The sequence below is a fragment of the Theropithecus gelada genome, chromosome X, assembly GCF_003255815.1.
Source record: "Theropithecus gelada isolate Dixy chromosome X, Tgel_1.0, whole genome shotgun sequence".
NCBI lineage: Eukaryota > Metazoa > Chordata > Mammalia > Primates > Cercopithecidae > Theropithecus > Theropithecus gelada.
The window spans coordinates 124,555,120-124,572,884 of record NC_037689.1 but is presented as its reverse complement, the minus strand read 5'-3'; positions in this window follow the sequence as shown (position 1 = coordinate 124,572,884).

The following is a 17,765-nucleotide window of genomic DNA, read 5'->3' as shown; positions in this document are numbered from 1 at the left end:
TCAGTTTATAGTGTCCAATCCCTGTGAAAGCTTTCTTTCTCTTACTTGGGTCATTTTTAGATGAATGGCTCAGATTGACCTAATCTTGTAAATATGAGAAAGAATAAGCTTGGCTTTGAATGTCATGACTCATAGGAGAGATGGACATTTCTCATGCCCTTTGGCAAATAGATGAGAGAGCTCTATTTTTAATATGGTCCCTTCAAAGCAAGCACACCAAAATATGGCCCCTTGTCTTTTGCTCAGGCATAGGACTATTCATATTCCTGTTCTCATAAAGAACCCACAAATTTCTTTCCCCAAATCAAAGATAAATCAAATTATTAAGCTACTAAATGTGTCCACAAAACTATGTAGAATTGGTTTTTTGTTTGCCAATAGGTTTAAAGTGTTTATATTTAACAAAAATATGGCTATCATCAACTAATCTTTTTTAATCAATGGTATGTCTCCTACCCCTCGGGTGACCCTTGATCTTTTTTTTTTTTTTCATTCTGCATTGATGTGAGTACATCAGAGCACTAAGAAAAAAAATCAGTAATTTTGAATATTCAAAAAACATGTTTGGGTCTTAATTTTTAAGAGCATCATATCAACATTTCTTCAGAAAAAATCAAGTTTGTTATAGGTTTGTTATAGAAACCCTGATTCATATTAACATACAAAACAGGCACATTTACAGTGATGTTTTATATTGAAAAATGATAGATTCAGGGTAAGTTCTCATTATACAGCAAGTTTAGCTAGCTTATTGCAAATACGCTATAATTTAGTTATACTCAACTTTACCACAGTGAGGCAGTGTTATGCAATGGTAAAAGGTACAAGTCTTCTTTGAGTCAAATGTAAAGAAATTAAAATTCTGGCTTTACCTCTAAAGAGGTTTAATATTAACATGTTATTTACCTCTTCCAGTCTCAGTCTACTCCTTTGTAAAATGGAAAGAATAACAACTCACTCAAAGAGTTGATGTTAAGATTAAAGTACTGAGTATAGAGCCTTACACTCAGTAAGTGTTTGATAAATGACAATAACAAAACAAACTAGAGAGGTACTTATATATAAATAATGCAGACACAAACACATACTTTTCTAATTGAACATACATACACAAGAACAGTAATAACAAACTTCTTTTTACTAATATATATACTCCACAAATAACTAAATCAATGGATCTCTTGGATAGAAGCAGAGTCCACATCCTCCTCTCCCTCTAAACCATGTCATCCATGGCTTTGATTGTTTTTAAGATCGTTTTGTGAATTAAATTGCCACTTGATAAACTGCCAGTTCCATGCAGAGACATGGATGAAGCTGGAAACCATCATTCTTAGCAAACTAACACTGGAACAGAAAACCAAACACCGTACCTTCTCACTCATAATTGGGAGTTGAACAATGAGAACACATGGACACAGGGAGGGTAACATCACACAGCAGTGCCTGTCGGGGGTGGGGGGCTAGGGGAGGGATAGCATTAGGAGAAATACCTAATGTAGATGATGAGTTGATTGATGCAGCAAACCACCATGGCACGTGTATACCTATGTAACAAACCTGCACATTCTGCACTTGTATCCCAGAACTTAAAGTATAATAATAAAAAAGAAAGACAGAAAAGAAATGTCAAAAGGAATATCAGCTGTAGTTGTGTGATCCTACAAAGGTGACAGAATAAGAACTGTGCCATAGGCCTGTACTCCATCAAGGCCCCAGAGAAAGGAGTTGCTCCAACTGTTTATGGTCTCACCACTATCTCGGGAGAAGGCCAGAGCTGGAGAGAAATTAGGGCAAGAAAAGGTTGATGCTGTGAGTCAGTCGGGTTTCCTGACTAATCTTTGAGATATAGGATGCTTAATAAGTGTCACAGCAAGAGTGACAAAAAGCTTTGGAAAGTTAAGTGAAAGAGATCATCTTAGTTTTCCTGAAAATCTGGGTCATGATATTCATGGCACTTTAGTTTTTTGGCAGGGTCACAGAGGTATAATAAGTGTACATATTTTCCTTATTGTTATTACTTAAGATGCAGGGGTATGTGTGCAGGTTTGTGACAGTAATATATTGTGTAATGGTGAGCTTTTGGCGTCTAGTGTACCCATCATCCAAAAAGTGAATATCGTATCCAATAGTTAATGTTTCAATCCTCACCCTCCAACATTTTTCCTTTTGAATTATCCAGTGTCTATTATTTTCATATTTATGTCCGCATGTACCCATTGCTTAGCCCCTACTTATAAGTGAGAACATACAGAACTTGACTTTCTGTTTCTGAGTTATTTCACTTAGAATAACGACCTCCAGCTCCATCCATTTTGTTCAAAGAACATTACTTCATTATTTTTATGGTGGTATTGTATTCTGTCATGTACATATATCACATTTTCTTTATTAAATCATTCAGTGACTGATATGGTTTGGATTTGTGTCCCCACCCAAATCTCACCATGAATTGTAATAATCTCCACATGTCAAGGGTGGGACCAAGTGGAAATAATGGAATCATGGAAATGGTTTTTCCGATGCTGTTCTCATAATAGTGAGTTCTCACGAGATCTGATGGTTTTATAAAGGACTTCCCCCTTCACTCAGCACTTATTCTCTCTCTTGACGCCCTGTGAAGTGGTGCCTTCTGCCATGATTGTAAGTTTCCTGAGGTCTTCCCAGTCATGTGGAACTGTGAGTCAATTAAATCTCTTTTCTTTATCAATACCCATTCTTGGGTATTTCTTCATGGTAGCATGAGAAAGAACTAATACAGTAATGGACACTTTGATTGACTCCATGTGTTTGCTATTATGAATAGTGTTGCAATAAACACAGGAGTGCAGATATTTTTCCTATGAAATGATGTTGTTTTGGATAGATAGTAGTGGGATTGCTGGGTTGAATGGTAAATCTACTCTTAGTACTTTGAGAAATCTACATACTGTTTTTCATGCAGGATGTCATAATTTACACTTCCATCAACAGTGCATAGCTGTTCCATTTTCTCTGAATTTCATGCCAATATCTCTGGTTTTTGACATTTTAATAATAGCTATTCTGACTTGCGTATAATAGTATCTCATTGTGGATTTAATTTGCATTTCTCTAATTAGTGATGTTGAGCATTTTTTTCATATGCTTCCTGGCCACTTGTATTTCTTCTTTTGAAAAATGTTCAAATCCTTTGCCCACTTTTTAAGGGGTTCTTTCTTCACTTCTTCAGTTGTTTGAGTTCCTTGCAAATTCTTGATATTAGTTCTTTGTTGGATGTATAATTTACAAATATTTTCTCTCATTCTGTAGGTTGTCGGTTTACTCTGTTATTTCTTTTGCTGTGCAGAAACTTTGTAGTTTAATTGAATTCCACTTGTCTATTTTTGTTTTTGTTGCATTTGCTTTTGAGAACTTAGTCATACATCAACCGCCTAGGCCAATATCAAGAAGAGGTTTTCCTAGGTTTTCTTATATATTTTTATAGTTTTGGATCTTACATTTAATCCGTTGTGAGTTAATTTTTGTATATAGTGTCACTGTTTTGTATATGGCTATCCAATTTTCCCAGAACTATTTATTGAATGGAGTGTCCTTTCCTCATTGTTTATTATTGCTGGCTTTGTCATAATCAGGTGGTTGAAGGTATGTGGCTTTATTTCTGGGATCTCTAGTCTGTTATATTGATCTATGTGACTATTCTGGTATCAGTACTATACTGTTTGGCATACTATAGCCTGGTAGTATAATTTGAAGTCAGGTAATGTGATGCCTCTGGCTTTTCTCTTTTGGCATAGGATTCCTTTGACTACACAGGCCCTTTTAGGTTCCATATGAATTTTAGAATTTTTTTCTAATTATTTGAAAAATTATGTTTGTAATAAGAATTGCACTGAATCTACAGATTGTTTTGGACATTATAGTCATTTTGATGATATTGATTCTGCCAATCCTTGAGCATGGGTTGCTTTTTCATTTATTTGTATTACCTATGATTTCTTCATCAGTGTTTTGTAGTTCTTTTTGTAGACATCTTTCATTGCTTTGGTTAAAGGTATTTTTATATATTTCATTTTTTGTGACTATTTTAAATGGAATTGAGTTCCTTATTTGGTTTTCAGTTGAACATCGTTGATGTATAGAAATTCTACTGATGTTTGTACATTGATTTGGTATTCTGAAACCATACTGGACACATTTATCAAGTCTAAGAGTCTTTTGGAGAAATTTTTAGGGTTTTCTAGTTATAACATCATGGCATCAATGAACATAGGTAATGTGACTTCTTTTTTTTTTATTTGGATGCCTTATATTTTTTCTCTTTCCTTATTACTCTGTCTAGGACTTCCAGTGCCATGTTGAATATAAGTGGTGAGAAAGAATCTTCGCTCTTTTCCAGTTCTTAGGGAGACTGCTTTCAACATTTCCCCATTCAGTATGATGTTGGTTGAAGGTTTGTCATACATGGCTCTTATTATTTTGAGTCATGTTGCTTTGATGCCTAATTTGTTGAGAGTTTTTATCAGGAAGAGATATTGGATTTTACCAAAATATCTTTCTGCTTCTATTGACATGATTATATGTTTTTTGTTCTTCTTTTTATGTGGTGAATCACATTGATTTGCATATGTTGAACAAATCTTCCATCCCTGGAATAAAACCCACTTATCGTGATGTATTTTTTTGTTGTTGTTGTTATGTGCTGTTAGATTCTCTTTGTTGAGGAATTTTACATCTATGTTCATCATGGATATTGGCCTGTAGTTTTCTTTCTTTATTGTGTCTTTGGCTGATTTTTGATATCAGGGTGATACTAATTTCAAAGAGTGAGTTAAGAAAGAGTTTCTTCATTCAGATTTTTTTGCAATAATTTCAGTAAGATTGGTTTCTCCTTCTCCTCCTCCTCCTCCTGCTGCTGCTGCTGCTCCTCCTCCTCCTCCATCGCCACTGCCGCCACCACCGCCGCCGCTGCTGCTGCTGCTGCTGCTGCTTCTTCTTCTTCTTCTTCTTCTTCTTCTTCTTCTTCTTCTTCTTCTTCTTCTTCTTCTTCTTCTTCTTCTTCTTCTTCTTCTTCTTCTTCTTCTTCTTCTTCTTCTTCTTCTTCTCCTCCTCCTCCTCCTCCTCCTCCTCCTCCTCCTTCTTCTTCTTCCCCTTCTTCTTCTCTTCCTTCCCAATGGAGTCTCACTCTGTCACTCTGGCTAGAGTGCAGTTGTGTGATTGTGGCTCCCTGCAGCCTCAACATTTCAGGCTGGACTCAGGTGATCCTCCCACCTCAGCTTCCCCAGTAGTTTGGACTACAGGCATGTGTCACCATGTCCAGCTAATTTTTGTATTTTTTTTTTTTTTTTGTGGAGATAGACTCTTGCCATGTTGCCCAGGCCGATCTCAAACTCCTGGGCTCAAGCAATATGCATGTCTCAGCCTCCCAAAGTGCTAGGATTACAAGCATGAGCCACTGCACCCTGCCCAGCCCTTTTTTAACTACACATATTTTTCCATGTGTGATACACTTTTCAAGGAACATAACAACTCAGAAGAAATGAGTGACAGAATATAGTACACATTTTTAGACCACCTAAAAGTGAGGTGAGGCTATTTAGAGAATGGCTGATTAATCTGATTTCGGAAATGGTATATGTTCTGGAATGCAAAAAAAAAAAAAAAAAAAAAAAAAAAAAGAAGAAGAAAAAGAAAAGCAAAGAGAAAGATTAGTAAAAACGAAATTTTCTCTACTGTGAGGGAATGAGGTTAACAAAGTAATTGAGTAGATCAGTATTGGTTGTGTTCCTTCTATGGTAGATATGGTTGGAGTATGTCACAATTGCCACATAGTAGATGAGCAATAAATATTAGATGAATGAACAGAAGACTCAATAATTTCTATTGTCTAATTTTGGATGGCTTATCAAAAAAAAGTTCAATAAATGTTTATTGAGAATATACACAATCGGGCCGGGCGCGGTGGCTCACGCCTGTAATCCCTGCACTTTGGGAGGCCGAGGCGGGCGGATCACGAGGTCAGGAGATCGAGACCATCCTGGCTAACAAGGTGAAACCCCGTCTCTACTAAAATACAAAAAATTAGCCGGGCGCGGTGGCGGCGCCTGTAGTCCCAGCTACTCGGGAGGCTGAGGCAGGAGAATGGCGCGAACCCGGGAGGCGGAGCTTGCAGTGAGCCGAGATGGTGCCACTGCACTCCAGCCTGGGGGACAGAGTGAAGACTCCGCCTCAAAAAAAAAAAAAAAAAAAAAAAAAAAAAAGAGAATATACACAATCAGCAGAGAGAAAATCGCAAACCACAAGACCGAATCACCAAGGATCTATTATAAAATCTATCATATCATCTCATTTTACTGATGTATGACTTTTTTGTTGTAAACCTGTAGGATTTCTTGAAATAGGGTAAAATATTATTGTATGCTAATAAGCACTTTTAAGAATATCTGAACTAGAAATATCTGATAGAATGTCACTGTGCTACAGAATCCCAACACAACTACCGATCTTTCACATGTTCTCATTGAATTAAGGCAGTATGTTATTTTGGAAGGGTACAAATTACCAGGAGTGAGTTTACCAGATGAATATATTACTGTTCAGTTATAAATACTCTGATAAAGTTAAAACAGTATAGATACATTTTTACTTGCAAGAAGTTGAGAATCACAGAATTTTAAGGCTAGAAAAGCTTATGCATATGTATAATCCAATGTTCTCATTTTATAGAAAGGAAAACTAAGATCCTAGAAGACACAGAGTCATAAAATGAGTTAGAAATAGAAAAAAAATTAAACTCATTCCATCTGAATCTCAGTTCAATACTCTTTCTTCTATTCTTGCCAACCTCCAGGAGATACTGAGTTCCATGTTGTGTTTGGATTCAAGGGAAGAACAAGAATTGTCAAAGATCAAGTTGATGTACCTAACTAGTTTGTCTAGAAGTGACACTGAAAATGATTACCTTATGGGTCAAATATTGCCACAGATATGTTTGTTTGACCTACACATTTTAAAAAATGTTTTTGTGTCATTTGTTGGCAGTTTAAAATGGAGAGATTTCACATAAAATCCAATTTAAAGAGGTTCTCCTGAAAAATGAAAAGATTTGGCAATAGTGGATTTCCTTCCTCACCCAACAAAAATTGACTGGAGCTAGATAGAATATTTCACTTTTAAAAAGGACACGGGACTTCAGTTTATCATAGTTCCCACTAATCTCTATTTTTCCTTCACATAGCCTGTTTATTCATTGATTTTTATATACTATATGTCCCTGCAGCTCTAGGATTTTAAGTTTGTGACTTCTGAAATCAACTTTATATAGACATTTTCATGTTTGAATGACCATATCTTCAAAGTTCTTAAATAATTAGGAAGACTAGAAACCTGAGATACTTAACATTATAAAAAGATGGTTTAAAGGGCATTGTGATATTAGTGCAAATATTCCTGAAGTGCGATTAAATTAAAATAAATTAAAAAATTAAAAGCTTGTGCATCATAAGACTTTATGAAAAAAATATAAATACAGCTTACTGTAGTTAATTCAATAAACTTGTTTTCTGCTATTCATTCATAGCATTTTTCATCTCATCCATTTAATGGTTGTTTAATTCTGCCTTTTATGGTGCCGGCATTCCTTATTCTTTTTGTTTTCCTCTTTACAATCCCCAACACAGTGGCTTCTATATGCAAGTGACTAATAAAATTTTCTTCAATTCACTATCAGGTGAATGCCAACTTATCTTACATTCCCCTGATAATTATAATCATTTGAGAACACTTAAAAAACAATGGCTTAGCAATAAAGAAATATTGCATAGGAAATGTAAAACAAAGAAATGATCAAATTCACTTTTATACAATGAACAATATGTCCTAGATGAGTAAATTTAAGTCACATTTTTTAAGGAAGTAAAGATGTGCTTTATAAGCAGTTGACAGAAATGAATCTATAGCGGTGCAGGTGGGAAAATAATGGAATCAATAATGGATTAATAGAATCAGTGAAGACATAGCAGTAATATTGGTGTGAAATGAGGTGATAAGTAAGTGAGATTGCATGCAGTACATGGGCCATGATTGGAAGTAATGCAAAATACACATTTGTGAGCAACCAATAACAGGGATTTTGTTAATTCTTTACCTTATGCATCCAATGCTTATATAAATGTAACACATTTGACTCTTAGGCAAGCCAAAAAATTAGACAGAGGTTTCTCTGACATTTTATCTATCAAATCAGGGGGATTAGAGATAGTGCTGCATCTCTCTACCAATTATTTAAATAGGAATAAATACATATATACATGATACATTTCATTGATTCTATGAAACAAGGCAATTAATGCCACATGGCAATATCTTGCAATATAATTGAACATAACAGATATGGAAGTGAAGATTGGTTTAGGATTCTATCCACTTACTAGGAAACTATCATAAAATCTTAAGTCTAGTTTTTGAAAAGGCAGTATTCACATCACAATAGAAATAAATCATCCATATACATCACTAATTCTATGGTTATATATAGCCAGCAAAATAGCCTGTAGCAAGGCAAATTTAGTCATTATAATTTGATGGACGTGTGTGTGTGTGTGTGTGTGTGTGTGTGAGACAGAGAGAGAGAGAGATATATCAATATACATTGATACAAACATACTTATGTAAGTGTATTGATTATGAAACCTGTTTTAGTACTCTATACCAATTGATGTTTTTCGTAATGCTGTATGTTGTTTGACAACTGTTGATTTTGTTGTTTTGTTTTGTCTCCTTTTTGTACAGGCAGAGTCTTGCTCAATCTCAGTGTCTCTAACTGGAGACAGCAGTACTGGCCATGACACCCTCCCTACCCTGATAAAAATAGTTATAAAGACAGAGTGGAGCTAGAGTACTGATTGTTCCTTCTAAACTGTCCAGATAACAAAGTAAAATTCACAGCACAATCTTCTTAATAAAGAACAACCTACAAGTATATTAAATGTTTATCCACTTAAGTATTTATCCACTGAAGTACTTTTAAAGCTTTTCTAACTTTGACAAGCATAATGAAAAAAAATTTAATGATGATCACGAGTAGAAAAACATGCATGTAATTTGGTCACTTGCCAAATAATTGAAGGACACACTAAATAACTCCTCCGTATCAGTAGAGATGATGACACAGGCTGAAAAGAAGCCCAAAGCTGTCTGTGTTTAAACAGATTTACTTAATAGGAAAGCTTGCTGTATCTTTAGGCCTTAAAAGGAACAGAAAACAAAGAAAGATTTTTTTTGAGGGCGATTAAGGAGAGACCGTGGGATTCCTGCCATTAGTATTGAATGTTAAACTTATCTTTCTCATATAGCAGGAGTCATGTTTCCTTTCTCCTCCAATCCCTCAAAAAACTTGCAACCTTAGAAAGAACAACAAAAATCTTCTTTTTATGGTTAAGGTATTTCTCTCAAATTCCACGAAAGGAAAACATTAAAACAAAAGTTCAAAAAACAAAACAAAACAAAAACCAAAAACTCACAACTAAAATCAACACAATGTGTTTTAATATATATGAAGAGAACAGCATTTGTCAAGATTTATTTGCATTTAGATAGCATAGTGCACTTTGCCATGCACTTTTAAATAAAATAACTTATTTTGTTTTTACACAGAGGCCCTTTGAAGTTGGCTATGGCATGGATAAATGTAATATTCTGATTTTATAAAAGAGAAGACTTAGAGAGGTGAAGTCACTCACCAAAGGTAACACAGCTAGGAAAGGGCAGAACTAGAACCATAACTGAGGTGCTCTGATCCCAAATAACTTTTCCCCGTTTTGGATCGTCACATGTTTCAGAATAATTTCTTATATTTGGATAGAATTTTTAGAGTTATAAAGTGATTGCTCATATATTAGGTGGAAAGACAAGAAATTGTCCATATCCATTCATTTAATGAATTAAAATGGCAATTTTGTATGGTTCAAACATTGACTTTAAAATTTTAATAAGTTTTTTTGCTCTCTTCCTACCCTCCTGTAAGCACTGCCTCTCACATCACCCTCATCTCCAAACATGTGCACTAATATAACCAGAGACTAATGTTGCCAGGGGCTCTCAATTGAGAAAGAGACACATGCCATGAATTTTTACTTACTCCCTCCTTGATCATTAACTCACCTTTTGCCCCCTTCTATCTAGATTCTCAAAGTGACTGTTAAATGACTTTACACAAAAGTTTTAATACTAAAATGAGCAACATATTCCCTCTCCTACAGATATTTCCCCTGGTCCTTGCCGGTCATTAATTCAATATAATAAATTTCTAATCAATCTCAAAACTAGTATTTGAGTACAATGATGGTGCTTCTTGCAATGATGTCACACTTTTCCCATAAAGTGCTGTAATGTTTATTCTGCTGTATTGAAGAGTTCTTATAGACCACTCCTTTTCTCTCTAGATCCTTTCTCTCATGATCTCCATGCTTCCCCATTTTCTTCCACTCTCTTTTCTGTCTCTTTCTCATTATCTCTTTTTAATTTTAATTTTTGTGGGTACATAGTAGGCATATATAGTTATGGGGTGCATAAGATATTTTGGTACCAGCATGCAATGTGTAATACTAACATCATGGAAAATTGGGTCTCCATCCACTCAAGCATTATCTGTGTTACAAACAATCCAATTATACTATTTTAGTTATTTTAAAATGCACAATTAAGTCATTATAGACTATAGTCACCCTGTTGTGTTATCAAATACTAGGTCTTATTTATTCTTTCTATTTTTGGTAACAATCAACTGTCCCCACCTCTTCCTCAACCTCCGACTACATTTCCCAGCCTCTGGTAACCATCTTTCTACTCTCGATTTCCATAAGTCCAATTGTTCTGATTTTTAGCTCACACAAATAATTGAGAACATGCAATGTTTGTCTTTCTGTGCCTGGCTAACTTCACTTAGCATAATGACCTCCAGTTTCATTTATTTATTTACTTATTTATTGCAAATAACAAGATCTCTTTCATTTTCTATAGCTGAATAGTACTCCATTGTGTATATGTCCCACATTTTCTTTATCCATGTATCTATCGATGGACACTTAGGTTGCTTTCAAATCTTGGCTGTTGTTAACGGTAGTTCAACAAATATGGAAGTGCAGGTATCTATTCAATATACTGATTTCCTTTCCTTAGGGTACATACTCAGCAGTGGGATTACTGAGTCATATACCTCTATTTTCACTTATTTTTATATAGGAAGCTCCAAAATGTTTTCCATAGTGGTTGTACTGATTTACGTTCCCACTAACAGTGTATGGAATTCCTTTTTCTCCACATCCTTGCCAGAATTTGTTATTTATTTCCTGTCTTTTGGATATATGCCATTTTAACTGAGGGGAGATAATATCTCACTGTAATTTTGACTTACATTTTTCTGATGACCAATTATGTTGATAACCGTTTTTTATGCCTGTTTGTCATTTGTTTGTAGTTTGTATACTTTTCAGAAATGTCAATTTAAGTCTTTTGCTCATTTCTTAATCAGATTTTTTATTTTTTTCCTATAGAGTTGTTTGAGTTCCTTATATATTCTGGTTATTAATCCCTTGTCAGATGAGTAATTTGCCAATATTTTTCCCTCTGGGTTATCTAGTCATTTTGTTGATTGCTTTATTTGTTTTGCAGAAGCTTTCAAACTTGATGCGATCGTATTTTCTGACGTTTTACTTTTGTTGCTTGTGCTTCTGCAGTATTGCTCAAAATATTTTTGCCTAGACCAGACCAATGTCTTGCAGATTTTCCCCAAAATTTTCTTGTAGTAGTTTCATAGTTTGAGGTTTTAGATTTTTCTCTTCAATCCATTTCATTTTGATTTTGTATATGGTGAGACATAGGGGTTCTAGTTTCTTTCCTCTACATATGGATGACTGATTTTCCCAACATCATTTCTTTTGAAGACACTATGTTTTTCCCAGTGTATATTCTTGGCACCTTTGTCTAAAATGAATTTATTTTAGAGATATGGATTTGTTTCTGGGTTCTCTATTATTTTCCACTAGTCTATGTGTCTGTTTTTATGCCCGTACCTTGTTGTTTTGGTTACTATACCTCTTTGTATACTTTGACATTAGGTAATGTTATACCTCCAGTTTTATTAATTTTGCTCAAGATAGCTTAGGCTATTCTGGGTCTTTTTAGTTCAATACAAATTTTAGGAGATTTTTTTTTCTATTTCTGTTAAGAATGTCATTGGTATTTTGATAAGGATTGAATTCAATCTGTAGGTTTCTTTGGTACTATGGACATTTTAACAATATTGGTTTTTTAAATCAAATTTCCTGGAAGCAAAATTTATCCAATAATGTTATTTTAACTTCAAAACAATCTCAGAAGTTGACACCATTATTCTCATTTTAGAGTTAAAGAAAGTTCAGGTACATGAAATTTAAATAAATTGTCTAAGGTCACCAACTAACAAGTAATAAAATCATAATTCTAATTCAGCTATGTAGCATTCCAAAACTCACATAATTAACCAGCACAATATATTGAAAGATGAAAATTCTTGTCCCTGCCCACCAGGAGTTTGTAGTCTACTGTACTGTAAAATGTAACTACTAGCAATGTGTGGTTAATTAAATTTATATTACTTAACATTAGTAACATTAAAAATTCAGTTTCTCAGTCACATCATATGCATTCCACGTGTACAATAGCCAATATATTAGTTTTATTGCCGCTCAGTATAGTAACTATATTATAGGGACTACTGTATTGGACAGTGCAATTTAAATCATTTCTGTCATCATAGCAAGTTATATTGGAGAATATTTGTCTATAGGATATGCACACAGTTAAATATAAACTATTGCACGTACTAAAATGGATGAGCAAAGTGCTATGTAGAGATTTAATAGTAAGACTGATTCTTACTGATATAATTTTTTAAATGTTCGTGAAAGATGTTCTGAGGTTTATAAACATATTTAGAGAAATTTGACAAGAGAGGTTTTGTTTGTTTTGTTTCCTGAGGTATTTCCAACAACTAGAATAAGACCTGGCATATCATAGGTGCTCCATAAATATTTCTAATGCATGCCTGAATTAATTCATAAATTAGAGAGCCCTGCTAGTAAACAAAGCTACTATTCTTTTTTAACAAAAACATAGAGAAACAAAACAGCAGTTTGGTTTGTTTGTTTGTTTTTGTTTTTGCTTTTGGAAACAATGAGTATGGCCAGCACAGAATCTGGGAAAAAAATATAATAAGAAAGGAGGCTGTAAGGGAGAATGGAAGCCAGACTATGGAGAGACTTCTAATCATCAGTAAACGGTCATCTCCAAACTCCACATGTTCAAACTCCAACTAGCACTCTTCTCTGAAGGCATTCCGTCTTCTCTATTCTCTATCTTTGTTACCCAGTTAGAGTTCTCCAAATCAGAAATTTGAAGGTTATCTTAAACGCTTCACCTCTAACTCAACTCACATCCTACCTCCAATCAGTCCCCAAGTCATTTCATTTTTATTTTTCAAATCTCTGATAGATCTACCTCTTCTCCTTTCACACCACTGCTTCCAAAATTTAGGCCTTTATTGCTTCTTAACTGAATCACCGAAGCAGGCTTCTAGTTGGTTTTTCCACCTTCAGTCTTTTCTAGTCCATTTTTCACATTCTAAGATCTATCATTTTGAAAAACCAATCTATGCATGTAAGGATTCTGTTTAAACCCATGGTGTTGTACTTAAGTCTCAGGAATTGGACAAGGAATTGGCTAATTCCTTGCCCACTTTCCCAAACTGATCACCAGTCACCTCTTTATTGTATTCTGTCTCCTTTGAGACAACAGAACCAGTAACATTTCCTATGTGCTTCAAGCCTTTTGAGACAAATATACTTTGTTTTGCCCCAAAGTGGTTCTACTGACAGCTGATGTAACACCTTAGCTCTTGTCTTCTTAGTTTAAAATAATTTTGAAAAGAGACACACAGCAAAAGAAGTGCAGCATAGACTAATTTATTGCAAAGGAAAAATGATATTTTGTAAGTTAGGTGCAGAATAGACAGTACCTTGAGACAGAGAACTCAAGGTAGGCTGTGCGTAAGGACGAGACAGCAAAGAGTGGCATCAGGGAGACTACCTTTGTGGGAGTGTTACATGATTATTCATAAGGAGGTGGGAAAGGGGTGTTACTAGTAAGCATGTTCTGGGTGTTCCTCTGGGTACACCCCAGGAGTTTTTTGTTTTTTTTTTTAATAAGGAGCAAAGGGTTACAAAATGTGCATGCTTTCTAGAGGGGAAAGTCACTTCTAAAGATAGCTTTGCTTGAATGAACTCAATTACAGTGTGAATACTGAGGCTTATTTTATTGACTGTAAGGTCACCACAGTTACTGCATTCTAAGAACGTGGATATTTCCTTGACTACCTATTCTGCCTCAGTTCCATCACTTGTAATGAATGAACTCTCTCATCTTTTTTGAGAAGACTTAATAAGTTATTACAACTTAGTTAAACTATCATCAACTCTGTAAAGATCTACCTAATTCCCTCGCCTTGTTCCTCCTCCTCCCATTCTTTACCCCCAGGTTCTAGTAACCCTCTCTCCTCTGTAGTCACACAGTATCCTAAGTATATTTACATTGTGGCACCTAAAGTACTACTTTTTCATCAATATCTTCTTTCCCCATTCATTGTGACTTCCTTGAAGGCAGTAATTTTGACATTTTTTTCTTTTGCATCTCCTTGATTTCTAGCTCAGAGAAAGCTCTCAATAACTGATTTTAAGATGAGTTAATTTTACCTTGCATGCAACTGGAAGTCATAAAATATTTTGAACAATAGAATAACATCATAACTGTGATTCAGGAAGATTATTCTGGTAGCATTGAGAAGAATGGGTTAAATGCCTAAGACAAAGTGAGTAGGGCTGGGCGCAGTGGCTCTCGCACTTTGGGAGGCCGAGGTGGGCAGATCACGAGGTCAGGAGTTCAAGACCAGCCTGGCCAAAAGAGTGAAACGCCATGTCTACTAAAAATACAAAAATTAGTTGAGTGTGGTGGCATGTGCCTGTAGTCCCAGCTACTTGGGAGGATTAGGCAGGAGAATTGCTTGAACCCAGGAGGCAGAGGTTGCAGTGAGCTGAGACCACGCCATTGCACTCCAGCCTGGGTGACAGAGCAAGACTCCATCTCAATAAATAAATAAATAAATAAATAAATAAATAAATAAATAACAAATAAACAAATAAAAATAAAAAAGGCAAAGTGAGTTTACTAATACACCTGAAAATTAGCATTAAGGTAAATTTGCTTCAAAATGAGCTTTCCTATTATCAATAACAGTTTAGGAATTTTTTTAAAAAGCTTTTAATATTTGTATGTGGTCATCCCGTTAAATGTCAAGAGAGGTTAAACTCATGCTTTTAACAATACTTTGCAGATACGGCACCTGGTAAACACAAAACTATGATGAAAAATTAAGTTTCCTTTTAAGAAGCAGCTAGTTGTTGTAAAAGCAGAAGGTCTTCTGGGGTCAGAGTAGGAATGCCACCTCCTTAAGTTTCTGAAGCAACAGCTTACTGATTAAAACTTCCCAAACACACACTGGATATACAGACACACCCACACAGGCATAAAGGAGTTAATAGTGTCTACCAAGAAAATAAGCTGTGGTTCTCAAGGGAATAATCAGTTGGTAGGATTTATGACACTCCTGCATTCTGTAAAGAAGTCCTGACATTGGTCTGGTTGAGAAAGGTGTGGGAATTACAAAGATCTCAGCAGTTCCATGTGAGCACTGTGCTTGGAAAATGTGGGTCTAGTGTTAATGATCATTCAGGGGAGAGAAGAAGAAACACACTGTTGATTTTGTTATTTTTGCTGGTATATGAATGAAATTGGCTTCTTTTGATGAGTTAGGTTTGTGAACAAACTGATTAGGTATGTAAAACAAGGGACATAAACTGGGTGTAGGTCTAAACATGTAATATGCTAACTCTGCATTCAGTATGAAGAATTTTTTTTTAAATTTTATATGTAAGAATGTATTTTTGTATGTTTCCTGTGCACCATACTGATGTATGTATGATTTTAGTTTTATACAAATTTAAGTTATTTCCTCTAATAACTTTTCTTGTAATACACACACACACACACACACACACACACACACACACACACACACGAAATGCCTTAGGCTCAAATATAATTTTTATGCCAAAGAGATATATTTTGGGGTGACATATTTTGGTTTTCTTCACTAGAGTGAAAAAACATAATACATTAAAAGAGAATACTAAACATGATTTTATGCCAATGAATTAGATAAAATAGACTATTTTCTTTAAAAATTTCATAACTGACAATATAAAATAGAAAAGTGAATACAATTATAAACAATAAAGACCTGAATCAGTGGTTCACAATCACACACATACACACACACAAACGCACACATACACATATGCACACACCAGGCCCAGATTATTCTATCTGGAAAATCCATGGCTTACATGTTTTCCTGTTTTATTGTAACATAATTTATAAACCATGAAATTCACCTTTTAAAGTATGAAAGTCAATGTTTTTATACTCGCAAGGTTTTGCAACCATCACTTCTATTTAATTTCAGACTATTTTTATCACTCTAAAATAACTTCATATTTGTTAGCACTCACTCTCCATTCTCCTCTACCCTCAGTCCCTATCAATCATTAATCTGTTTTCTGTCTCTGTGGATTTTCCTATCCTGGATATTTCATAAGAATGGAACCACATAATATGTGAGTTTTGTTACTTACTTCTTTCACTTAATGTTTTTAAAGTTTATTCACATGGTAGACTGCATCAGTACTCCATTTCTTTTAATGGCTGAATAATATTCCATTTTATGTAGAGACCACATTATATTTAGAAGTTCATCAGTGAATGGACATTTGAGTTGTTTTCATTTAATGGTTAATGTTTTCATTTAATGGCTGTTATGAAGTACAAACTTTCATGCAGACATATTTTTTATTGTCTTGTATATCTGTGTGGGAATGAGATTGTTAGGTTCCTATAAAAATTGCCAATTTGTTTAACAAAGTGGTCATACCATTTTACCAGCTCACCAGCAATGTGTGAGAATTTCAGTTTCTCCAAATCCTCACCAACACTTTTTATTATTTGTCTGCTTGTTTATAGCTATTCTAGTGGATGTGAACCAGTATCTCATTGAAGTTTTGATTTGCATTTTTCTGATGCCTAATGATGTTGAGCATCTTTTCATGGGCATGTTGGCCATTTGTATATCTTCTTTGGAGAAATGTCTCTTCAACTCATTTGTGCATTTTTAAATTGGGTCATCTGTCTTTTTATTGTTGAGCTGTAACAATTATTGTTATATTCTTGATATTAAACCCTTATCATATATATGCTTTATATGCTTTTTAATATACATTTTGCATACATTTTTCCATTTTGTGAGTTTTTTCACATACTAGATAGTATCCTTTGGAGCACAAAAGTTTTTTTATTTTGATAAGCTCCAATGTTTCTATTTTTTTTTTTTCCTTCACTTTTGCCTCCGTATTTAAGGAACCAATGCCAAATTCAAGGCCATAAACAGTTAACCATTTCTATCTATTAATTATATTTTTAGCTCTTAAATTTATGTTTTAACCTATTTTGAGTTAAATTTTACATATGGAATGAGGGAAAAGAAGAATTTGTGTTTTGCAAGTGGCTACTTAGTTGCCCTATTGCCATTTGTTGTAAAGACTATTTTTTTCTCCATTAAATGGTCTTGGCACATTTATTAA